We start from the raw sequence: 26912 nt of genomic DNA on the forward strand, positions 1-26912 counted from the left end.
GTCATTCGCTTGGGGTACTTTAAATATTATAGTCTTTCAAATTAAATATCCTTCAATGGATAAACCTGCTTGGTGGAGAAAAGGACCAGGCTCAGTTCCTAAAGCTTCCCACTCAAATAAACAGCCCCCAAGCAGTGCTGGCCTGAACCCCCCCGTGGCACTCCCTGACCCCCCGCTGGGCTCGGGGGATGCCTGCTTGCAGTCAGGGAACCCAGGGTTAATAGGATAGGCTTTTATTTGAGAGAAAGGCAGTCATTCGGGCATTACGTAGGCAGACCCTCATCAGAGCGCCCTGCCAAAGCCGCTCCCCGTGCTGCCTGCCCCGTCAGTCTCGGCGCCTCGTGACAAGTCCCACATCACCAGGGCTCTTGTCACAGCCGCTTCCGTGCCTGGGCTCTGACTTGCTCGTGACGGTGATCTCTGCAGTGCTCAGCTCTGGGGACAGGGGAAGCGGCAGTCGGGATCCCAGCTCAGACCCCAGCCACCGAGGTGACCCAGAGCCTTTTTCCTTGCTCTCCCTTCGCCCGAAGCACTGGTACTCAGTCACTCGGGCGTCGCTGGCTGCGGCACTGCTGGGAATTGCCCGTCCCCTGGGCGCGCCGGGGATGGGTTGTGTCAGTGCGGTCACGTCATTAAAGCCCTACAGCTTTTCTGTTTTCAAGGCTGCTACGTTTGTGTCCGTCCCATACAGCTTATTGCACATTTAGCTGTTTTAACAAGAGGCAATTTTCCTGGCGGTTACACAAATTTTTAATTAGTTGATATGCATTGTGTTGAGTCCTGCTCTTTTTCCATGAGCAAGAAATGACTCTCTAAATAGTTATTAGACTTTCAGCTTTCCTACCCACTTCATGCAATTATGTCCGAAGACTCAGTGACTAACACTCTATAATAAGCAGCCTTTCTTATTTCTCGTATGTGAAATCATTCTCACATTGGCTATGCTGACGGAGTATTTGAATCCCCAGGTTTACAGAAATCATATTTCCTTTTTAACCTTCTTGTGACACTGCTTAGAGCTCCTGTTTATCCCTGGCGCTTTCAGCAGCACAATAACTCCATCATAAATGTCCCGCTTCATTGCGTTCCTGCTGCAACGATTAGATCGCACTTCTGCTCAGATTCTTAGTCCCAGCTATTTGTTATGGCCACGTGGCAAAGCTGGGAGGTTTCTGCTCTGGAGCTTTGGGCTGGTGGTCTAGGAGGGCAGAGCTCTGCCTCTGGAATTCAAGTTTTACACAAACTAGAGAGTCTTACATATGAATTACAGAGTGTGAGAACAAGTTAAGCTGTCACAAGTCCTGGTAGCCACAGTCATCTTGTCCATTCATTACGAAGCCTGAATAATAATATTCTGTTCAGCCATAACTTCAAAGCATGAAGGCAGCCTAACAAAAATACTTGCAACAGGCTAAACATCTTTCTGATCTCTGCTGTCTAGCCATGATTGCCCACTAAGGAATGGGAGGACGTGTCCTTTGGGGCATCAGTCTAGGATTCAGCAAGTCTTTTGACACTCCAGGACTCGGGAACCTCTCCTTGGTCATCAGCAGGTGTCAGCAGTGAAGTCTCTATTCCTTTCAAGTTTCAGATTACAGAGTCTGCAGCTCTAAAGTTCAAGTCTCTGCGCCGTGGGGCTGCAGAGGGATGCAGATCTGGCAGGAAGGAAGCCATCATATTCATCATTCCAGCTTTAGAAGTCTTTTTACCCTTTCTAGCTGTTGTCCTCTGTTCTATGAAATGCAAAGTGTCTTTGAGAAAGCATCATTTATTAATAAGAGATAGTCTTTCAGATTTTGGCAGGTTACATTCCGAACAAAGTCCCAGTGTGTCCTTATGTAATGAAACGCTGCACAACTCATGTCTCACCTCCTGCCACTGCTTTTAGAAAGGGGTGGAAATGAGTAATTACCCATAAATGGTAGGCATTTCTCCATTACTTGCAGAGAGTATTTGGCAGTGATCGTTTAGGCTTTAAATGCCTTTTTAAAAGCTAATACCATTCATAGACCTGCCAGTTTCAGAACTTTAACAAGTGTCCCATAAACTCTTCAACCAATTTATTACAAAATGAGTCTGTCTTTTAAATTCAGCTCTATTTACCTCTGTCTCTCTCTATGCTCCATATTTAAACCATTATTGTGGAGTTCTCTGCACATGCCAGAGTATGAGAACATGATATTAAAGATTGCTCTGAGAACTATAATTTAAAAGAAGAAAAGTTTTTGTCACCTGTAATTCAGGCAGGAGTTGAAGAAACTCCAACCTGCTGCGGTGCCAATGACATCATCATGACGCCATCGTGACATGCTTAGCTCAGAATTCTGGGTGTAATGAATGGGAGAAGAGGGCATCTCGCCGCTTTCCCGCAGGCCCCTCACCAGCAGCTTGCTGTGATGGCTTGGGGCTGCGTGCCTGGGCTGGGCAGCCGCTGCCCACACGGGCTTGCTCCTGGGGTCAGCGAGGCATGCCCACCTCTGGGCAGATGTTGCTGGGCCAGCTGTGCGTGCTCTGCATCTGTATGGTAAAGCTGCACTGCGGCGGGCAGCCGCCTCCAGATTACCCCAGGAGTTTTCCTAGTCGTTCAGTGACTCCCATACACCTTGGATGCGCGGCCGAGCTTTCAAGTTACAATTTAACCTGTGTCTGCAGCTATTTTTCACGTAATAGCATGGCTGAAGTCCTCTGTTTTAGAGACCTCCTCTCTTCAAAAGTGACCTCATATATGGTGGCTGGCCTAAGATAATGTAGCTATAAACTTCATAAAGCCTCATTCCAGCTGCGCTCATAGGTTTGAGCATTTATTTCTTCTGATGGTCTCAAAAGGCTGGACTTTTCAGGAATAATGAAGGGCCATTTCTTCTTTCTTCGCTCTGTTTTTAGAAGCGTGTTAGAAGCAGGTATGCTAGTTGCAGAAAAGAGGGTGGGCTGTAGAAAGTGCAGTTTTAACACTTAAAACCAATAGGTTTATAATTTTTTCTTTATTCCTTATAGATGCATTAAATTTTTTACATAATTTCCAGTTATATAAACAAAAATACTCTAATTTTACATACAAATTATATAGTATGTTGTCTGATCTTCTGATGATTTTATTTCCATCATCCTTTCTTCATCAAGACACCATAAGTAGTAACCACTTCCATGCATGGGCTACTTTGGACAATAGTCCCTCCTAGCTCAGAATTTCATGCGTTGTTAGAGCGGGAATTGTGTGTTGGCTGATTTTCTTGCCTGTCTTTTGTGTATAAATATCCACGTATACAGAGAGAGAGAGTGTATATTTATAAAGAGAGTATATCTGAGAGTATATTTAAGAGCATGTTTTTATATATACATTATCTATATAATAATAATTTAAATTTGATGGACTTTTCCATGTGCCAAGGGAAAATATCCCTGCTTTAGCCCTCAGTACACTCAGTGAAATTCGATATGACCAAGCCAAGGTATCTAAACTTGGGCATTTCAAATACAGGATAAGTAAACAGACTAGAAGAAAATGGCAAGAACACTGGTGCCATCCGACATGCAATGGAAGCGCTAAGACTCTCTCTAAAGCATGTGTCCTAGAGCAAGAGAATGATAGGCATGTGCCAGCTGATACAGTAGGAATGCCTTTCTTGGAGAGGCAGTAGGGACCAGATTTAGTCTCAGTATATTAGTCGTCCTTCTGTCTTACTGATCAATAGCAGTACTATATCTAGCTCAGCTTTCATTCTGTGAGTACTACAGTACGCTTTTGCTTCAGATAAGGAGAATTTCTGATGAACACAAAGCCCCGCTTCCTTGTGCCTTTGTTTTTGCCATCGCTCGATTACTTTGAGCATACTGAACTTAGGGACTTAACCTAAAAATAAAAATAAAAGCATTTTTCCTTCTGCCTAATGCAACTGAAGTGCCGCTGAGCAATGGCATTGTTCAAACAAAGCCCAAATTACCAGTGCAGTGCAAATATTGTCAGGTTAAATAACAGTTCATTTAGTTCTGCAGGCTTAATTTTGTTCAGACAGAGGAAGCTTCTCGGTTTACATTTACATTTTCTATAGGGTACACCCTTGCCAGTTCTGTGAACTGAAGGGCAAGAACAAGGTTCCCACCCAGTGGATTCCGGAAGCTGTTAAGAGTATCTTCCTTAATTTCTGCAGGCGCTGAACCAAGAGGCTGGAATGCAACCTATTGCAAAACTGCCACAGGGAACCTTTTTGTTACAACATATATAATGAGACCATAGGTGGTTTTAGTGAGTTTTGAGTCTTCTAATCTTAGTGTGGTGTGGGTGGAAGTAAGGGGGTTCTGTTCTTCCTGTCATAATGCATAGGAAAAGTATTTGAATTTGGAGTGGTTTGAACTATTTTCTGCAGTTAGTACTCAAATAATCTTTTCTAACTTGGTAGAAATGATTGGTTATTCCCTAAGCACCACTTTGTAGCTGGAACATGGAGACTTGCTGGTGTGCTTGAAACAGCATAAACAACCCATCGCTTTAGAACTTCAGCTAAGCATTAATTACTCAAGAGTTTTACCACTAAGTGTTATGGTATTGATTAATAGGTTGGAATTTGAAAGTTTTAAAGCTCTCAGTGCCCACATAGTGGCTGGCGGTGAGCGTGGGGAGCGCTCAGAGCTCAGGTTTCGGTATATCTCCCATTAATTCTCATTAGCTGGCTCCCATTCTTAGGTCTTCCAGGACCTAAAGTGGTTGCAACAGATTCCACGGATTTCACATTCAAAAATAACTTTGACAGGCATGATAAGAGAGATACCTTTGTTTACCATAGGTTAGGGTGAATGTAAAAGGCATCCATAATTAAAGATGTGGGTTTGGGGGCTGGAGAGGAACACCATTCATGGTTTAGGATAAATCATGCCTATTTGCGCTCTGACTGATGAGCTCTAGTGGTGACAGTCATCCACATTTGCTCCCAAAAGATAAGGCTACCATCCCTCTCCTCCACCGAGGTGGCAGAACAAGATGTGTGCCCCCATGCGTTGCTCCAGCTCCCAACCTCCTGTACAACCTTAAACCACCAATGCAATGTATTCGTGCACAGGTGCTGGACTGTAAACTCACCCAGCTGCCGTCCCTGCGAACGCTGCCTTGTGTTGACCTTCCTACAGGGACTGTGGTCTCCCACCAAGGGGCCCAAAACGAGTTCCTGGAAGCAATAATACTCTGAGCCTCTCTGGTCACAAAATGTGAATCAGTTTTCCCTCCTAGAAGAGTCTACGGGGGGACTGGTTTTCCAAGCGTATGGTGACAGAGTGTTACTGTGAAACTTCCTACAAAATCTGTGACAAGGCTTGATTAGAAGGAAATAAAGAATATCGGAAGTGTCCTGGCCTGCAGTGAACTTTGTGCGCTCTTAAGGGCAGGGAGGAAAGCCCAGATGAAGCTTGGCTGCTTGGCTGGGCTGACGAGGCTGAGCGCGGGTATCAGGGGAAGGCTCTGTGTGTGATGGAAACATATATGCAACTCCCAAGGAAGATCCACAAAAGCACTGGATATTTAAAGATGCCAGAAGAAAGATAACTACCGTTGTGCTTTTCCATTACAAACAAGATCCTAACATTTAAAGTAACTATCCTTGCCATAGCCTTCAACAGAAGATCAAAACCGTATCATTTTAACATCAAAAAGCATATTCTGATTTTTTTTTTCCAGTGAAAGACACCCCTTGCTGTGTCTTTTTTTTTTTTTTTTTTTCTTTTTTTCTTTTCCCACAGACTAAGGCATTCAGACTCTAGGGTGGAGGCTGTTTATGTCTCTTCTTTTCAAAAGATGTTTGACAGCTGATCCCGGGAGAGGGTCTCTCAGTCTTTAAAATTTTATTAAGCTGCAATATTTGGAATTTTGAGGCTAGACTTTAGCCTTTGAGGGAGAGTATTCAATGGCATGAATCTTTTAAGCTGCAGTGCTGCAAGAGATGATTTCAGCAATTTGCCACAGACCATTTGTCAAAGGGACAATGAGGCATTTGTGAGCAATATATGGTGGGAATAAGCTTCAATTTTTTTATATAGCAACGTTGGAAGAAACACTGTTATGTCTATGTGGTTTACATGGTACTTAAAATAGCTCAGGCAGCCTCCAAGGGACGATAAAGCCAATTTTTAAAATATAAATCTCAATTTCGGGTCAAGCTGGACAAAGAAAACAAAGCAATTTAGGAAAACCTCTTACAAATTTTTTTATCTGAATTTGAAAGCTTATAAGTGTACATGAAAGCCAGGCTCAATTTTGGGCTGCTTCAAGGAATTCATTCTAACCCACGAGCATCGGCACTTAGCGTCTTTTCAGTGTTTTCCATAAGCTCGGATTCTCTTACTGTTGCTAAGTTAAGAGGACTTTCTAATGTAAATCTGCAGCGTAAAGTCTCTATGAACACGAATAAGCAGAACAGGAAGGAGAAAAGAATCCAGGCTAAAGTTATTGCAAACCATCTGTACTACTGTGAAACCTGCCTGAATTTTTCCACCATGGGACTGACCAAAATATCTTTTACTAAATGGAGATTTAGATATGGGCATAAGTATACGGCAGAATGAGACTTATCCAGGCTAGGAAACTTGGGTGGAAAAGAGTCAAAGAGATTCCTGTAAAATTTGACTATTTTGCAGGTTTACTGACTGGTACAAACTATGCAGGTACTTCACAGCAATCACAATGCTTAGTTTGTATTCCGGTGCCAAATATTTGTTCAGTATGATTTTCAAGATCTAAGCTATAATGAGTGTCTTGATAATGTAAATGACATTGAGATCTATTCTATTCCTTCTATTCTGTTCTAAAATTCTGCAAATAAGGATGTTGGGATCCATGGAAAGAAGTTTGGATTGCTTTGTGTGCTCATTCTGTTCACCAGTGAAGTAAAGTATTGTACTTTACACCATCACAGACTGCAGATGAAACAGTGGAAAATGAAGTTAGCAGCAGTGTTTTTCCCCTTCTTCACGGAAGACCTGTAGTGGTAAATATAGTGCCAATAGAGGAAAAAACATCATGTTAATGTATCTCGTAATAACAACTTTCTCATTCATCACTGCAGTAAGCCAACTGTTCCCCCCTCGGTGTCACAGCAGTAGGGAAATTTCAGCTACAAGGATCCACAACATCTTTATCTACTTTCTGTCTTTGAACAGACCCAAATGACATAATGATAGTGCCTGGTGCTGGGGAGTGAAAGTTTCAGCATCCATCTGCCCTAGCTCCTTCACCAGTAGACCCTGTCATTGCTAGGTACTCGGTTTATAGATATAGATTTAACAATTTCTTGTTAAGGCTGAAGTGAATTTCTGAAAAAGAAATTATTGGAGAATTAGAGTAAATTTATTTTCCTTACAGATAAGTATTTAAAAACTAAGCCTTTGCAAGACAGGTGGTAGGATTGCTACAGCTTGCTTTGAAAGTGGAGGAAGTGCACAGGCATGTCTTTCTTTACATCTTAAAGCTGTCCAGAAAGCCCAGTTATTCTCCTGTGCTGCAGAATATCATGCTGTAAGCGCTGTACGTACATCACTGCAGAGATTAGACTGTCCTGAGCTATTTTAATTCCACTATATTTTCAGCTCCCTTAAATGTTACAAATACACACACCCCCTCTTGCAACCTGAATTTCCATCGCAGTTTATTTTCCAGTGCTTTTTAAATTATGCCAGTGACAGTGAACGTGTTCATTATTTTATTTCAACATGCCCCATACGATACGTGTGTGAAAAGCCTGCCGAACTCATCCTTTAATTGACTGGTTTGATTCTTTGCTCTGCCTGCGGGGTCCACGGAGAAGGTGCATGGGCAATATCTTCTAGTTCGGAATAAATACTGCATGGGAAGGAGGGGAAATACTAACTCATATCAGCTTCCAGCTGGAAATGTCACTCTTGTATTTCAAGGACTAGAATGAAGCCTGTTGCCGGAGTAAACATCCAGACATTTCAACATTTCACAAATGTTCCCTTATGCTTATCTGTTTTAACTTTTGGATGCTCAGCTTGAAGAAGCTGATTTTCCAGATGTGTTCAGCAGCCTCCAGTCCGCTCCAAGTTACTAATTAAATTGTCATTAACTTCAAAAATCTAGCGGAACTTCAATGATGGGCAAAGAGAAATCAAAAGATTTGAGGCAAGTGCAACTTTTGAAAAATTAGCCCTGTAAACATAAATGAAATAGATTATCCAGTTTCATTTAGAAATAGGCTTTCAGCTTCCAGTTATTATTTTGCTGCTGAATTCCTAAAAATCTGCTAGGTATGCTGCTGACCCTGCTCCCACGAGCCCTGCTCCCGGCTGAGCAGAACGCGCATCCATTCCCCTTGAACGCTTGCCCTTTAAAATGGGAAGGGTGAGCTGTAGTCACAAATTAACGGTGCAAACCCGGACTTTGAGGCCGTGTGCGCAGGACGCGGGTTGACGCGTTGCCGCCTGGCACCACTCTACTTTTGCGTAGCGCTAATTGAATCCTCAGCAGGAATTCCCCACAGTACCGGCCCCTGGGAAGCTTGTCGGGATGCTGAGCCAGAGCCGGCGCTAACATGAAATCAGAGCTCCAGCTTCACGCTGTCTCCTGCCAAGCGTCGCCGTGGGAGGGCGGTGGATTCGTGCCTCCGTATGAAAGTCAGCTTCGCGAGAGAAGCCAAGTAACTACACAGAGAGGGGAGCTAGTTGAAAACTATCAAACCACATGAAAGCTCTGTGTGTGTGTGTTTGTTTTTAATAGAAAGAGATAGCAGCAGGAGACGAATGACCTATTAATCTGTGTAAAACGAGGGCCAGTGTTTATAAAGACCTGCACCATTTGTAAATTCAGATGTAGAAGTTCTCAACGAGCCCTGCAATCTGCTTAGGACGCAGAAGTGAGAAACAGCGAAGGCTCTTTGAGGTCCTGTCAGTGTGTTCATAAGGAAGAATAAGTGGCTGTAGGTTTCTTCCCCCAGATCTGCTGATAAAACTGAAATCAAAACTTGTCAGTAAGTCCTGAATTATATTTGATGTGTTCCTACTGAACTTTCCTGCTCCCATTTGGTTGAGACAGACTACTGAGACTAATAGGAGACTTTCAGAAACCTGGAATTTGCTCATTTAGACTCAAATGTGAGCTTTCTTCACATTCAGGAAAAGCGAGTTAGGAAATATTCCACGCACGCCATGTTTTGTGCCATATCAGTCCCTTGTGCCTAATTACTGAAGGCATTTTATGCAAGGATGGGACCTTTCACTTTCTTAGAGTTCATCCACTTGTGCTGCTTTTCCATTGTGTGAAATCAATCTCTAGTGGCAAAAAACATACCCATTATTTTTCTCATGTGTTCTTGAATGCCTGAATATTCGTCCATGTTTTTAGCGTCTCTGCAGAATTTGTATTATTTCACTTGTTTTCCCTTTGGAATGATTGTGCCTTGTTATACCAGTTCCAGGTGCATTATTCAGTAACCAAAGTAATGAAGACTATAGAAACGTCTTGATAACATTATTCTCCTGTCACCTCCGTTACGTCTCGTTCCCATTAATCTGCCGCAATGTCAGTTCCCTGTTTGAGCCATCTCTTTTCTTCTCAAGTCCCTCATTACGGCTGCTTCTTCAACGCCTTCCTTCCTGCTATTTGAAGACATTTGGGCACAGCCCCATAACACAATGGTTCTCTGGTCTCCTTCTCTGAGATACAGGCTATTTAAATGGGGTGTCCTGTCCTTTTGAATGGAGACCTTTCTCTTGCACTCGCTGGACCCCAGAAACATGAAATGTCGGCTCATAACAGCTGCTTTTCCAGACCTGTGCCTCAAATGATTTCTTAGCAAAATAGGTGCTTTCACAAAGTTCAAACCTTACCGAACAGGTCTGTGTCCCAGACTCCCTGCTTCCAACAGGACCCTCGTGACCTATCAAATAATCGCCTGTAATCGAGGGGCGCCCCTCCAACATACTGTAATAATATATCACTGCAGCCTCATTGCTTAGTTGATGTAATACATCGTCATAACAGCGTCAGACAGAAACAAGGTGCTTTCAGCAGCCTTCTATCATACATGTTATTGAAATGAGACTTTTGAGATGGCAGTGCTATGACGGGAAAATATTGATGGTGAGTTCTCTGTATAACATTGAAATCATTATTAATACTGATGGTGATGTCATTTATTGTAATCTAAGAAGCAGTCATTCAGGTTCCAGCCCAATTTGTTGAAAGATATTCTATTTTGCCCAAGTCGTTTTGTTGTTTTTTTAGTTATTTCGTGCTACTACTGTATTGTATTTTTTCAGCCAAGTCTTACAAGCAAAATAGTAAAAAAAAAAAAAAAGTATTTTTTAACTTTACAACTGCAGTATTAGAGCAGTTTTCTTTTCAAGCTTGGGTTGAAAATTATATCAAAGGAAACTTTTAGCTTGGGTTTCTAAGGAAATAAGGCTTAAGTGATGATGCTGTCTGCTGTTTTTATTGTACTGCCTCCTGTCTGGTATCCTCTGCTAGCAGCTTGTTAAGCTGTTGGCCAGTTTCAAGCAAATATGACCAAAAGTTAAAGATCCAAACATGTGCATGCTTCGTGAGAGTGAGAGGCCAGATAGAAGAGGAAGATCCAGCTTAATGCCCGAACTGAAGGAGAAAATATCACATTAATTTAACCCCATTACTAGAGAGCAAAGGTCAGAGGAAAGCAGGTTTCGTAACTCCTGCGGCTTGTGGAAGTACTTTTGAAGTACAGATATGAGAGAAGAGTTCCACCGTTGGCATTTACGGGCAAATACTGAGCGTACTGTTCACAGCGATTGATTTCATAGCTTCTAGCTTCCTGCTAAAGGTTCATTCTAAGCACTTGCTTTGAAACCCGATTCCGTTATTGATTACCAAAACACCCTTACATGGGGTTCACAGAATGCTCTGTCTATCGCAACAGATCACAAAGTGATTCTTCTGAAAATGCTTTTAATGAAGAAGTTCGCATATAGTTGCTGTCGCTTAACACGCTGTCTCCTTTTAATATTTTGACCTGGATCAGCAGTTTAAAGACAACGTTTTTCATCACGTACATCAGTTTGGGTGGGTTTGATCTTTGCAGTGGAATGATATATTTTTTTTCTGGCAGCGAATTTGGACACTTCATTTGGCTCTGGTGTTCAAAGTTTCATAATCTGAGGAGGAGGAGGTGGTGGTGGTGGTTGTTGTTGTTGTTATTTATTATTATTATCCTGTTATATTTACTATATTTTGCCTGCGAGATGTGGAAAAATTATTTTCAAGCATTCCCAAAATGAAAGCTGAAGCAAGGTATAGGCGCACAATTTACTCCCTGTCGTATTTTTGAATAGTTGTTTTCAAAATAACTGTATTAAAAGTGGAGATAAATGGAAGAAATGTTTTAGATCTAAAGGAAGGCGGATGGAAATGAAGGTGCCATCTCTACGCTGAGCGTGCAGTGACCTGGGTGGTCTAATCTCTGTGGGATGTAGCAGGTTTTTATAGATTGGTGATCACCATTGTTTGGGTAGCAGCCGTAAATTGCATCCTGTCTGAGGGTCCAGAACTATGGGTATTGGCTTCATGATCTGCTCTGTTCTTAAAAAGGAATTTATTTGCGTTTTAATAGTTTATTTTAGTTGAGGCTTTAGAAGGAACTTAAAACAAACAAACAAACAAAACCCCAACAATTCACAAACCTCCTAATTGCACTCAATAAATGACTCATTCATCCAGCATTAATTCATACATAGTATATCAACCTCTAATTTCTGTTTGATTTTAGTTATAATACTCCTTGGGCTTATTTCCTTACAATTTAAAAGTGACAGTTGCATTAACTTAATAGCCTTTACAGAATAAATGAGAGAATAAATGAGAAAGCAGCAATGCCTTTAATAAATGTTGTTCATAAAATACAATTGTTACAGGATATTTAATTAGAAATATTCCGTGGTCAAAATAAGAATTGAAATGAATGAGACAGATAATGTGTCCTTGCTGGTAGCAACATCCTGAATGGTCACAGTAATTGTAATAATTCCTGTTATAACTACCCAGACACGCTGCATGCTTTGTAGCAATGTTTGCACTTTGCCTAACTTAGAAATTCAGAAACTGGTGCGTGTGTTGAAAATATAATGTGTAGAGTTTTATTGTTAGTACCATGTTCACTAGGAGGGTCAAAGATGTAGCTATGAACCTTACAATCCTCTGCCAATATCTTGGCTGCTCTACATGGACGGGAAATTTCTCTAGAATCATGATCGGGAGCTTTTTTTTAAATTATTTTTTATAGAAACCAGTGCAGAAACCTGGTTTATTTGCCAAGTAATATTCATGTTTCGCAGTGGCTTAGGTACAAAGTACGTATTACTTTCGCAAATATGCTTTCTAAGTGAATATTTCTTAACGAGATTTAATGAAGACACTGAACGAGGAGAAGAGCATTTAGTATTTGGGAGAAGAGCAGTGACAAAGATGAAATAGCAAAAGGAAAAGAAACGCTGACTAGTGAGGGACTTGATAAATGAGAGCTTGGGATCAGCACAACATTTGACAAGAGAATTGGGAAGGAATCAAAATATAGTGTTACAGAGTTCTTGTTTAGTTGCTGAGGTGCGGCGTTTTGAATGTATATTTCTGGATGCATTTTCTTCCTCTTTATTTCTGAGTGTGTGGATTTGCTCATTCAGTCAGATAAATCTGCTTGTATATCACAAATGGTAGATAATCTCTGGGTGAATTGCTATTAGTGAACTCCGTTGGGGGATAGTTCTTAACTGTAATGAAATAAAACTCACATAAAAGATGGCAATCAGTTCAAAGTAAATACACTACCCAAAGCAACTTCTTTGGCTTTTAAGTGAAGGATCTCTACTAGGTGTTGGGTTTAATTGGTTCTTTGGGAGATTTCTTTATAAATTTATTGTAAATTATAAATTTATTCATACTTAAATGCATCCATTCGCTGCTGAGTGGGCCCAGAACTCGAAGGACGGCAACATCACGTGCTTAGACGTGTTGCTGCCTGTGCTAATGATTAGTGTGTTTCATGAGCCATGCTGATCTTTACTGCTTTGCAAAATTGGTAGTCCAAATATTTAGGTCCCAATGAGTGCTGTAACGCTGCCGATCGGTCAATGCAGTATCTGTCGTATTGCTCGACTCAGCTGCGAGGAAGAAACATACAGAAAAATATCCCAAGTTCAGCATTTTGTTAAAGGGAAGTGTCAAAAGAAGAAAAATATTTACATTACTGAATGGAACCATTCCCCCAGCTTAAGGACTCTACGTAAAATACAAAAAGGACAAGGAGAAGATGTAAATAAACAGAAATAAAATGTATAAATTAATTTCTAGGGAAGCTAGTTTTCACATTGTATCTCTACCCACTGCTTATAAGGAAATTCTGAAAAATTCATCTTGTAAACAAATCCTGATGCTACAAGCACATGAGTTGAACGGGGCAGCATCACATCTACCTCCTTTCCTCTCTTTTTAATCTGAAAGAGTTGAAAAATCGAAGATACTTCCCCTTTGTCGCATTACAGTCTATGATCTGAACCAGGGAAATGTACGTACTGCTGCACACAGAGAGCTCCATTCATGCTTTCAGGAGGTGCATTGTTCTACATAGGCCACAAAATAGAAATAAATTTATTTAGCTGAGAGGTTCAAATAGAAATGCCAGCCAATATTAGTAAAGTAAATCTAAGCAAAGACAGATTTTGTTCAGAAGTAGCTTATGAAAGGAAAACTAAACCACCTGCAGCAAGAAATACTGAACAAAAGGAGAATATCGATGCCTCGATGTAAAAGCAAAAAGCCTTAAAATCAAAGAAAAGACAGCGCAGTGCATTTTGAGGATCTCCATCCCCTACTCAGGTTGAAGAGGAAGCTCTGTTACAGCAGTCTCTGATAGCTCAGATCTCTGCGCTCTTGCACAGCAACTGGAAAAGCCTGCCCTGAAGTAACTAACCAGTATGGACCGCAGTATTTTACAGTATTGGTTTCTCAAATATGTGGTCAGAATAAACTGTAGGAAACAGGCACTTTAAAGAAAAGACTTGCAGTTAAAATACTTTAATTGGTGGGAATGTAAAATATTCTAGGAGTTCTAACTGCAAGCAAAAATCTAGCTGTGGAAAAAAGGGAAAATTATTTATCAAAGGAAAACGTAGTCACAACTTAAGAGACTAGTTAGTCTTCAAGGAGGATCAGTGACTCCCTTTATGTACTCTGAGAGTACCCAGCCTCTGACAGACAATAAAGGAGAGGGGATTTCTCCACAGAATTTCTTCAGTTAATTTTTTTTGAAAAAGCAATTAATAATGAGCCGTGCAGAAGTTTCAGGACCGAGCCCGTGTTCTCTACAGCGTTATACAAATGAGGCCAGTCCACCCAAGATTTTTTTCACGTGTTCCCTTTGTTACCCTTTAGAAGGTGGTCGAGAGCGTACAAATGAAATATGCCACTGGTGAACAGTTTGAATACATTGGGTCTCAGGTCCTAATGGCGTATCTTTACATTATAAAGCATAAAATTATATGATAACTGTAGTGGTGAGCCATGAAAAAGCATACCGATATCACTGTACTTCTTGTGTCCTCACCATTTGCACAGCTGACTGGTATGGGATAAAACACCGAAATGAAAAAGTCCTTGGAAAGAAAGTAATTTTCCATGGTTTCCCTACAATTATTTTACAAAATATTTCCACAGTAGAACGGCCAAAATTTGTGTTTATTGAAACCCCTATTTATTTCCAGATATGGGACCTCATTACGCTAATAGTATAGTATTATGTAAATGTATTTTCTATAAATGTCTGGTATCTGTAAGTAGTTTAGTCTCTACGTCCCTAACGTAATATATCAAACAATAACTCATTTGTCAGAGAGAGACAGTTCATTAGTATTCAGCAATCACTTGGACAGAATAAAACAGCAACAGTATAAAAATTGATGTTGCGAAACTTAACAAATGAGGGAATAAGGAAAGTGTGATTCAGGAAATTGCAGGCCTGCCCTCAAGGGCCATTTTTAGGTCAGTTGTCTGCATTTTAATATTACATTTGTTTTAGAGAAAGTCTCCAAGTTATTAGGTTGGGAGGGAAGCCAATTTGCAACCGTGACATCAATATCCAGGGGGTTCAATAAATGGGAACATAACAACACTTGGGACGGAGTCAGGGTGAAAAGGTGTAACACAGCCAACTGCGGAATTGTAACTCGGTTTTGCAATTAAATTACTGAATGACATAAACCTTAACTTTTAATATATTTAAATACTAGGAAAATTGCTCCTGAAATCTCTTACCTTTTAAGACAAGGAAGGAAGTAGGTACGTGTGTATGACTTAAATCACGGTACTTCCTGCGTTCACTTTAAAATTCAGTTACTGCACAGATACACACAGGTGAGCTTTGTCTACCCGTGGGCAAGTGTGATACGGTGCCAGCTTCACGATGTTACGTCGCCCGTTCTGCGCAGATATTACACGCGTAATTCTCAGTGTCTTTCATGGTGTTTTGCTGCTTCTCAAGGTAGCATTTCTTCTCTTCTCACACGCGTGGCCCTGCCTTACGCTGGCGTGCATTACCTGAGTTGAAGAGAGACAGAATTTTTACTGACTTAGGTAAAAGAGGCCTTTAGAAGGGAGGCTTCAAAATATCTGAAAGCACCTTGTCTCTCATCGCTGCTGTAAGGATTGCTTGAATACAAACCTCTTTTACATGAAGGGTTTGAAGGACGTTGTGTATGGCCTTTAAATACCTCACTAGGCAAAGATGCAGTTTCATCTCTGACTCACAGAAAATGTCAGCAGCAGATTTAGTGGATCGGTACATATTTCTACATATTGTTCATTTCAGGTCAGAGGACAGCACTGGCGGAGTACTCTCTGCTTCGGCTGTTCTGGCTGCCATCGTTGTACGTTGAAAAGAAATGGGTATATTCTGAAACAATCCATGGGTTTCGGCATAGAATTTGTGCACATTTTACTTTTAATTGGGTTTTTCACCCGAAAATAAATGAACCAGATGGATAGGTACCTAGGTACTGAGAAGTAGTTTTCTTATAGGGTTGATCCAGATGTGTCTCTTGTCAGGCTTATTCATGAGGATGTGCCTGTTCATTTGAATCAATATTCTGTTCTCCTGTTATTTTCCTCCTAAAAGCACTGTAACCTCCATTCATCAAGTCTCAGATTAGCCATCTATGGCTTTTCCAAAAATACCAAGAGCTACACAGTTGCTGTTGAATCAGAATTAGAATAAAACCTTCTTATAATGCTTTCTCTTTTATATTCAGCACCCTCATTTCCATCTTTCACAGCTAAATCAGGTTATTTAGATTACAGCAAGGTCTGAACCAACTCATATGAACAAAATTTTCTACAGAGCCTATTTACATTTCTTTAATGAAACACTATGTTGGCTTTTTATTAAAAAGATCTTTAAAAAAAAAAAAACAAAACAAAAAAAAAACCCTGAATGTGATAAGCATAAAACTATTGTGAAATAAAGATAAGCTTAAAGCTGAAGCTACTTTTTGAAGGGGAAAAAAAAAAAAGATTATGCTTTCAGAGCTGGATGCAGATGACAGTTAATTAAATGACATGTTGCAGTGGTCACTTTATATAAAATTCAGAACAGTTCCACAGTGGTGTTTGAAATACTTATTCTGACCACTGCAAATTACCTTCTCCAATTCAACTGCTGCCTTGATAAACGCTTGCGAACACCAGGCTTGTTTTAAAAAGCAACAAGTATGTGTGCGCCTGGAATCTAATACCCGACATGTGCTCCCATGAGGAAGCTGTGGTGCAAACCAGCCCCTTCCCGTGGACCACGGGGGCAGCAGGAGCCGTGGAGCAATGCCAGCTCTGCCGCTCACGCACCTCAAGTTGCCGAGAGGAGGGCATCAGGCAGCTGGCACTGCGGGAAGTGCCCTGCGATGGAGCTATCCCTTTAGGAGATATCAGATCTCTTTATTGTACTTTCACAGTGCAAAATAAGCCAGGATCTGATTGACTGATTGATTGATTGATTGATTTTACACAACCTTGGAAGTGGAGCCCAAGCCTGAATCAACAGTATTTCATTGGCTGGTAGATGGTAGACAAAATATGGCCCTCTGATTTTGTCTTTAGCAACAATAGCTTCCTTTCCATATGTGGAACACCTACAGAATGAATTTAAATGAGGCTATCATTCTTTCTCATAAGAAATGAATATTACCTGTCTGTGCATGACGAAGTAAATCCTACAGCTCAGGCTTTAAGTCTGTTTTTCCAACCTCTGCTCTCATGATGAAAAAGATGTACCTTCCCCGTCAATCTCTAAAACCAGGGAAAAATCTTAATTTGATGTAGTCCATCCTTTTAATTATGCAGTAATCGACAGAGTAGGAGGTTTCTGATATTGTGAAAAATGTGACATGAAAATATTTGATATGTGAAAAATAACCTGCCATTTACAAGGTAGTTTAAAAACCAGACAGTTCAGAACAGATGCTATATAGCGATATTCTTTTCAAAATGTCATCTCTCTGCTGTCATGCTCGCTGTGCTGCTTTGGTGAGCAAACAAGAAATGTTACAAGTGCAGCTGATGAGCAGGCAGAGATCGTGCATCGAAGAGACTGAAGCAGCAGTTATCTCTGGGTTAATGCAATAATGAAAAATTAAAATTTAGCCTCATAAATGGCTGCTTGAGAGGTAATGAGTCATTCATCAGCAGTCTGCTAATGACTGTGCAGCTATCAGGTGTGGATTTAGAGAAGGCCCTAGGACAGCCAAGCTAATAACAAGTTTTTTATTTATTATAACCTGAAATGACTTTTAAAGGCAATGTCTGATTGAGTTGTCTGTATTATCCCTTTTTACTATAATTTTAGAACCTCTGGGGTTTTAAGGCTGTTTTTTTTCCCCCTTTCAAAGGAGCTCAAAGTAAGTGTCTTACAACAATCTCAAAGACTTTTACGAACGCATATTATTAATAAATGATATGTATATCATTTTATACCAGTAGACACGAAAATCATCCTCAGAAGAGAGAATTGTAATCCTCATCTCTTATGTGGGAAAAATGAGGCTCGGAGCTATGATCTGTCTCAAGCTAAGAGGAAAGGATGCAGTTGGCAGACCAAGAGAGGCTTGCCACCTACTGCTGGAGAGGCGCTTTGTAGCCTAACACGCTCAAGCGGTGCTCTTCAATAGCTGTTTTTTTCTCAGTCCTACACTAGCTGAAACAATGTACAAGAGGAAAATCCAAAACCGTCCATGTACGGGTGGACAGACAGGTGGCCCTTGGTACACTAGGTAGGAATTTAGCCCTAGTTTGCTCATACAAACAAGATTCAGGCTCAGAAATACTTATTGGCCTCCTCTTTGGGGTGATTCTTCTTGCATTGCCATAAGGGCATTAGTACATATGCCAGATCTCGGGGGGCTCTTGCATGGTGTTGTTGAAGCTCCTTGTTTGGTCAAGTATGTGGCCAGTTCAGTATGGCTCTAACAGCCATAGCTGCCTTTAACCCAAGGGATTATTGCTTAATCACACAAAGGCTGAACTTGGTCTGCGTAAAAATACAGTCCGAGTTTCTGTGTCTGTTGCAAAACAAGGCACATGTTCACGTAGGACTGAAGTCCAAGAGGAGCAACCAGGTTATGACACGGGGGAGAAATCACTAATTAAAACAGAACTATAACATAGCCTGGAAAAACCTCTAGTAAATTTTTTGACCTTCATCTAATTGGGTCCAAGCACTGAAGTCTGCACTGGATTCTTCAGGAGAGATTTTAACAGTCCTTCTCCCAAGCCATGAAAATAAGGAGGTAAAAAGAAGTATTGAGGCCTTGGTTTGTTCACATCTTGGCATCATTACTTGTCTATATGATTATCAAAGGTGTACTCGGTGCCTTACAGTCATTGCAGCTTCATTATGAAGGCAGTCTTTGTCAAACTTTGACTCTTCAGATGTTTCCCATATGAAAACTAGCAAATACCCGCCTCCTTCAAACATGAAAATGCCTTTTTTAAAAAAAAGGCTGGTAGCTAAACTGTCCAGAAACTGGATTAACAGCCTGTGACCTCCAGGGACGATGCCTTTTGGAGCTGCCTGGCAGGTGGCTTGAACAACAAATGATTCTCTTACACAGCCGGGGAAGTTCAACCAGTTGCTGCTACAGACGAATATAGAGGGCTAGTAACTGGGAGCCGATGGTCATGCAGATGAAGGCAGAAGGCCCAAAATGGTGAACTGTACTTCTAACACAGAAATAATTCAGTGGCCCCAATCGGGCTTTGTGGATGCAGAGCTAGCCAAGTTCTGCAACATCTCCTCAGCTGAAGTCCATAGAAAGCTGATCTATAGTGAATAAGAGTTCTGAGTTCTTCATGTTTACAGACTTTCAGCTGATAGAGCTTAGTGTATTACCAGCCTCCAACTTTCCAAATCTTGATTTTCCTGGCTGGTGAACTATTAAAATGCAGATTAACTAAACTTCAAACAGATTTATTGCGGATGGCTCCTGCGAAATCCTTTTGGATTACCTGCCTCTGGACATCATATCCTAGTCTGTAGGGGTTCATTAAGGACAGATTTAAATGTGTTAGCTGGGAAAAGGCCAGCAGGAAGAGTATGTTGAAAATTACTCATATTATTACGTTTGAACTAGTGATACAGACTTACCTTTTAGGAACTCTTAAGTTTCACATCAGCAATAATGAATAAGACATGCAAGCACGCCCCATGTATCATGGCTTTGTGTAAGAGTGCATGTCATAACCTTTGAGTTATTTGTGGCAAAGAAAGTAGCCTGTGCTGAGAGTGCAAAGAGAAAAACAATAGCCGCAATGCACACCCCTCTTAGTTCTCAGCTGCAGCAACTCTATTTACCTCTGAGGAGAGCCTTGAGATTCCAAACATAGCCATGAAGCATTTTGCTTTGCTTCTGCCACCTAACCCGGTTCAAAATACAGTTAGCCTGGGGTTAGAGCTAAGGTTTATTGCATTATGCTTATAAAAACAGAAATAGCGATGTCTAGACCGACATGATTCACTAATTGTACTGCCACTTGGTTTTTTACAAATTGGCTCCAAAGCTCTTAAGTTTTTTTGGAGGCATATTTAATCTAAATTTATGCAAGAGCACTGTAATGACTTCTCCTCCAGACTACAAGGGGGTTTTAATCACTTTCAACATTCAGCCCCTGATTGGGCAAAGCACTTAGATTTAAGTACTTGGGTGCTCAAACTACTGGCTGAATCGGGTCTGAGGACTAAATGCTGAATTCTCGGTTGCCTCAGGTTTTTAAACAAAGTGGAAGTGCAGCCCTGTGAACAGGCGTCACCTTGAAGCTATTTCGCAGGTATGCAGTAACTTGGAGCCCTTGGCAGGGCTGGCGGTACCATTGGAGCAGCAGAAGCCAGGGTCCTTCCTGAGCTCAGCTCTCCCTGCCTGTGCGCCGCTTCAACGGCACCCTCTTGCCTCTAGATTTCATTCTGTACATACCCAGGCTAAATATAGAAGCCCTCCTAAGTTGTTGGAAAGCGCTTTCCACTTCAGACCTCTAAATGTCTTATACATTATTGCAAATTAGAAACTTAAGAGTATTTTGACAGTGTCAGGCGTACGGTCCAAATACGCTTCAAAGGATCCTGATCCAATTTGCTTTGACTTGGGCGAGTACTGAAGCCAGTTTCAAACTACACCTGTTTCCAAGCTGAAGCAGCATATTTCACTGACAAGGGCTTGCCAGAAAAGGCTGCCAAGCACCGAGGAGCGTTCAGCCCTTTGGACTGTGGACTAACGTGTCTACGAGCTGGCTGTAGCCTAACAGATACATTTCAAATACTGAACCCTGGTCTCCACCGATGAAAATTTAGTGCATTAAAGAGAGACACCAGTTTGTTCCTTTGAATAGAGCTGACCCTCACCCCTGCTTCACCAGTTCTGTATTCAGTCGCTGTGTGCTGGAAACCAAATTTTCAGCCATGTTTCCTTCTAAAATGTGCTCCTCCACTTGTGCGAACAGATGTTTTTGCAGCTACACTTGTGCAGGTTAACAACCACAATAGTAAAGTGCATGCGGGTTTTAGAGTTTATCCCCTTAAGCTTTCATAAATGCTCTTTTCAGGCTCTAATAGCACTGCCGACGTGTGTGTGCAGGTGTCAGTTGTGTTGAAGTATGCTTGCAGGCATTCATGGCTGCACAGGATTGATGAACATGGCAACTGGGGGTTGAATAGCAGGTGCTGAAAAACCACCTTTTTTCCTTCTGGTTTTTAGTTTTCTAGAGCTCTTTGACTGCAGAACTATTCAAGTGTATTACAAATACATCTATTTTTCATAGCATCATAAGCATAACTATCACGACTGCAATTTTAATCTGTCGTGGATTTGATCTCACCATCTAACAGAAAAGAAGAGTAATATTAGAGGCATTTTCTAGTAGTGTATTTTTAATCCTAAATGCCTGTAAACAGGAGGTATCTGCCAAATTCTAACTGGTAAACAGCACGAATGCTTCATATGCTTCTGTAGCCACTTTCAAAAGATGCTGCCAAGGTACATAATGTATCAGAGTTTGCATTGAAAAAGGAAAATCAGTCAGTTCAGATAGTGTTTCAGCCTGAAGCTTGTTGTCACGCTTGGATGTTTGCTTGCTTTCTGAAAAGGTTGGGAGCCATTTCCTCTCCTGGTTCGGGAAAACTTGCATGACTGAGCCCTTCTCTAATGGTTATGTGACCCCTGGAGAGCCCAAGATCTCTGTTGTTTTGCTTTCAGTGAGTGAAGAACAGTAGATCTATAAATGTCAGTAGGAATGGACAAAAGCTACTAATCAGGGTAAAATCTGGTAACTTGGTCTGGTTACGTAAAGAGTTGAGTTAATTTTGTTGTCCCTGGAAATGAAGGGAGGCACGAAGGGGAGGTTTCCTAGATGGCAGTTCATGACGGAAAATGCAAAATTCTTCAGCAAACCATGACCCTTGCTTCTAAGGCCTTATTGAAATCACATCAACATCCTTTATGAAGAAAAAAAAAAAAAAAAGCCTTTTTCTAGAGAGCTATACAGAGGATCTGAAGCATATTGTGCACTCACATTCCAGGTTCTCTAACCTTCTGCGATAATTGGCAGCTAGCCTGCTTCAAGGATGAAATTTATAAAGCAGAGAAAGCCTCCCATATGCTGCCCTTTTAAGGAAAGTCTTCTCATTACTGGAAAGCAGGAGCACAGTGATGGTAAAATACTGTAAGGACCATTTATCAATCACGCTATCAGCAAAGCTGCAGAAACACAGAACTAGGGAAGTCAGACAGGGAAAAGCTCTATTCCTCATCTTCCTCTTTCCACCAAGGCAACGTTTTCTGGTGCTTTATGTCTCTTAGTTTTAAAAGTTCAGATCAATGAGGTATGCCGTCGCTTCTCTAAGGAAACATTCCCTCGTTTTTAGCACTTCTCATAACCAAGAAGTATATTTGTTACCCGTTCTTTCTTTGGTGCTATCGTGTCTAGTGATAACCTTATGTGGCAACCTGAATAATTCATACTGTAATGTACCTGTCATCCCTAGGGTGTTTTTTGACCAAACTGTACTCATTTTACCTCGTGTTGTTTACCCACTTTTTAATCTTTTCCAAACGCTTCCCCCTTCAGCACCTTATCATTTTTGTTTCTCTTTCGTGAGCTTACTCCCATTTTTTTTTCCTTTGTATTCCAGATAAGAAAGACACACTGTGACACCTGGCTTGTTTAGTACCTTTCAGCTGCTGAACAAGTGCTGGGCTGCATTTGCAGAAGCATCACTTCTGGCTGCTATGTGGCAGTGCAAACCTGTGATGGACTTAACTGGGGTAGAAGTGGAGAAATCTCTAACATCTTTATCCTATCTTCCATTTCTCCCCAGGTTTAGCAGTCTGCGTTTTTTTTCTGAAGCTAATTTTTCTTCACAGTGTTTTTATACTCTCTGCTACTATTTTATTGCCGCTGTGTTCACCATCCCCTTTCCTTTTTAGTGTCGTCAGTTACTTTAACTGATCATCTTTCTTCCCTATTATTTGTCAGGGTTTTAAATGAGGTGCTAACCCCATTTGTTGGGGTGCTCCCTTCAATACCCTGCACCACCAACGTGGTTCCCAAAATCCAGAGCTCAGTCAGGGAATTTGTGAAACCTTCAGGTTCTGTAGGAAGCGTCTGAATGAAAGAAGCAGGCAGGCATAAGCAAGGAACAAAATTTGATAAACAGCATCCAATAATCTCAAACAAATACAACTGTCAGCTCTGGGCTGATGAATCACAGATGTACCTCTCTGTTCCCAGCTTCTTGATTTGCCCTTCCTGACTCTCGACACTCTAATTATTGGGAGAGTGAGAAGGTTGTTACTTTATCCTTCCAGCTTGCTTCTGTTTCTAACAAAAGTATAAATACACTCCCAGTCTTCTAATATTTCATTTGTTTTGGAGTCTTCTTCCCACTAAAGCGCTGCAGTATTCTTTCCATTTCTCTGCTGTTTAACGGGTTGGAAATTAGCAGCGAACAGGAAGAGTCCATTGCTTTGGTCTGTAGTTTAGGAAATCTGCGAGAAGAGCAGGAAACGCTTGGGAAGGCTGCCTGCTGACCCAGGAATGGCCTTCATTTTGCCTTGGTGATTGCATTAGAGTACAAGGCTTAGTAAATTAAAACAGATCCAGTTCAGCAGAAGGCAATGTTGTCCAAATGCTATAGCTTTTTGTTTTCCCACGCGAACATTATTTTTCAAAACCTAGTTTTTAGCATGTGTTTTATATTTTTTCCTCAGATTTACTTACATTTATGGTTAGCAATCTATAAGGTCTAAGAGGATTTTATATGAGTTGGGTAACGACACACAGACTTCTGCATTCTGATTCTTTTGAGGTTCTTACTGTAGTGTGAATAAGACATTTTTAGATGGCCATTAGTGTTGTATTGTGCCATACTAATTGATTAGATTGTGGTTTTCTAAATAACATACAGTGGTTTCTAAAGGGTATTGCAACAGCTCCACAGCACCGTAAGACTTTGTATGTTTTACAGATAAGTCCATTATATGGAGTCACGCACGTAGGATAAACAGGCAGCACAAGTTGGCTTTATCAGCGTAGGGCCCCCAAGGGCTGAACACAACACAAGAAAATCCAATTAGAGCCGCCGGGAGTTTTTTCAATCTCTTAATCGGCATTGCAGCACTGCAGATGGATATTATTGCCCACTACTTAAACTTTATTACTCCATTTTTCTGTCTGTAGCCCTTCACCTTGCCAACCCACCTTGAAGAGACGGCAGGCAGAACCATATAATACTTTTTATGACCTTGGCATCCGCGCTGTTTTGTCGTATGAAAGATAAGTAGGATTGTGACAACAGAGAGGAAGCAGGCAACCCTTTCAGTTGGTTTTACTAGTGCGGTTTGCCCGGCACCCCAGTCCCAAGAGCTCGCTGATCCTCCCGAACAGCGCTTCCCCCGCCCTTAATGACTGCAAACAGAATTGGCAAGCCCAACTTCTTTTTGAGGCTGGCGCTTTGGAACGAGGAGGCAGGATGATCTAGGTGTTGGCTGCATTCGAGCTCTGGCTTGCACAGGGGTAGAGATTCATTGTGTGACCTTGCATGGAGTCACTTGACTTGCAGTGTTTCAGTCGTGCTATAAAACTGACTAAAAGCAGGGCTTAAACCAGACACTGCATCCTGGGTAAATAATATACTCGGAGAAAACATATAGGAGGAGGGGATTATGTTTTTGTATCTTAAAGTACCTTTCCTGACAGAGAGGGTGGGTTTGCTATGGATGAATAATCCGTTAGCATAAATTACTGTTATTTTCAGTGATGGCTTACCAGGTATATGTATCAAAGAGTGATACAGTCTGCTTGATTTTATGGTACATTAACTTTGCCAGAATGCGTTTATTATATTTAAAACCTGCTAGGTACCTGCAGTGGGAACAAAGATTGTGTAATTATTTTTTCTTTAGCTTGTGGGAAACCAGTTGCTTTGAATATAAAAGAGTCTAGGGGTGAAAAGTTCATTCTGTTCACCCCTCCATGGTGAGAGCATAGGCAAAAAGGTAATCTGATTACTAATTTGAAAACAGATGAAAGAAACCAATATAGTGATGAAATAACTGATACTTCCATTTCTGCCCTTTGTATTATTGGAAATAGTAAATAGATGCAATAGCTGAGCTGTGAAGCAAATCTTTCATTATTTTACAATAAGCATCTTCTCCAATCAATTAATCACTCTGGAATAAATAGCTTCAAGGTTTTGGTTTTAAAATATATATGCGAGATTTTGCTGCAATAGCAATAAACAGCAGGAAATGTACCAATGTTCAATCCCTGGTTTAAATGAGGAATGCAGAGTCTATGAAATTAATGGAAATATCTTCATTAAGTTCACTGGCTTCATTGCCTCAGAAAACAATCATCTGTCCTTGAAAGCATTGCAAAATCCCCATGAGCAAATTCATATGAAGTGACGGATGAAGGTTTCAATTTTGGATGGCTTTTGTATACAGGTCTTGGGTAAATGCATTCTTACATCCCAGCTGGGTTACTTTATTATCTGATCTCTTATCATTTATGTGATAGTAACAGTGCCTCCTTATTTACTCTGCGTTGTCACTGGTCAATACCCGCTCTATGTGGGAAAAAGGTGTCTGTATGGGTACTGCGATATGCACAAAGCTGTCCAATCTTTATTTGTCAACAGTGAAACTCGCTGAACCTGAGAGATATATATATATAAAAGAAAAAAAAAAAGCTAAACTCACCACTACATTTTGAAAGCAGAGAACAACTTGCTAGTTCTGCACCTGCTCCGTGCTTGGCATGAGATTAGGGATTAAAATTATACCTACTTAAAACATAAGACGCCTGAAGCCCTGAAGCAATAGCAAGCCAACGAAGACAGTAAGTACCGTGATCTAGACACGGACGTTGTCCTTCGCTTTGTGAAGGGAGGAACACCCCACAATGGCTGGGAGCTTCTCAGAAATAGCTTTTGAGTCACCTAGAGCACTGTGAATGCAAAAGTACCAATGAAAATAATGGCCATATAGTTACAAATAACTGTGCCTTGTACGACACAGGGGTCCAAACACGCTCGCTTCTCTTACACCAAAGTTCTTGACCGTCCAGCGATAGCATTCTTTTACTCCACGTTTTTAGTACATACCACCTTTTCTCCATGCTTTGTATCTATTTTGACATAGCCCTGGGAAGAAGGACAAAGGTAGAAGGAAGCATAAACTCTCCCAGGTGGCCAGCTCCCAACAGCTATCAGGAAGCACTTTACAGTATTAAAGTAAATATTTTTCATACCTTGCACAGAATTATTTGTGTCCAGTCACTTTTAGTGTGAGATATAACACATTGTTGACTATGATATATCCATATTGTGAAACTATAGTTGGGGCAGTGCACAGCAGTGTTTAAAAATGGTTTCGAATGAAGCAGACACCAGTACCTGTGTTCAAGTTTTTAACACATGTAACTGTTGACACAGGGAGACTTAATATAAACTATATATTTAAAGAGTTGGAAAACTATTGTGAGTATTGGGGGAGGGGGGAAATCGGTTGAAGGTTTGATGAGATGCACCTCCGTACAGACTGTGATAGCTGGAGATTGACTTATTGGCAGCTGAGGGAGCACAGTATTCCGGCCACTGTAATGCTTTTAAATGGTCTTCCATAATGCTGTCAAATAGTCTTCCAAACTTACAGCAATGAGTTGTAATTTTGAGGAGAAGAAAGAAGGAAGAAGTTCTAGTTTCTATCCTAGAAATAAATGTATTGTCTTAAAATTACTGACATTAGTTCTAAACATTTAGGGACGTATTCTCCTTATTTCTTAAATCATGCGCACTTTTTGCATGAGAATTAGCAAAACATTTTCAAAATTAATATTTTGAAATTACAATTCATCATCT

At 40.9% G+C, this 26912-nt stretch overlaps 1 protein-coding gene across 1 annotated transcript in view; it reads left to right on the forward strand.

The window, feature by feature from the left end:
- NLGN1 (neuroligin 1) overlaps positions 1 to 26912 on the forward strand; it is a 316462-nt gene that overhangs the window by 264150 nt on the left and 25400 nt on the right. The gene's annotated exons all lie outside the window — the stretch shown is intronic.

The sequence above is a fragment of the Phalacrocorax carbo genome, chromosome 7 (assembly GCF_963921805.1).
Source record: "Phalacrocorax carbo chromosome 7, bPhaCar2.1, whole genome shotgun sequence".
Classification (NCBI taxonomy): domain Eukaryota; kingdom Metazoa; phylum Chordata; class Aves; order Suliformes; family Phalacrocoracidae; genus Phalacrocorax; species Phalacrocorax carbo.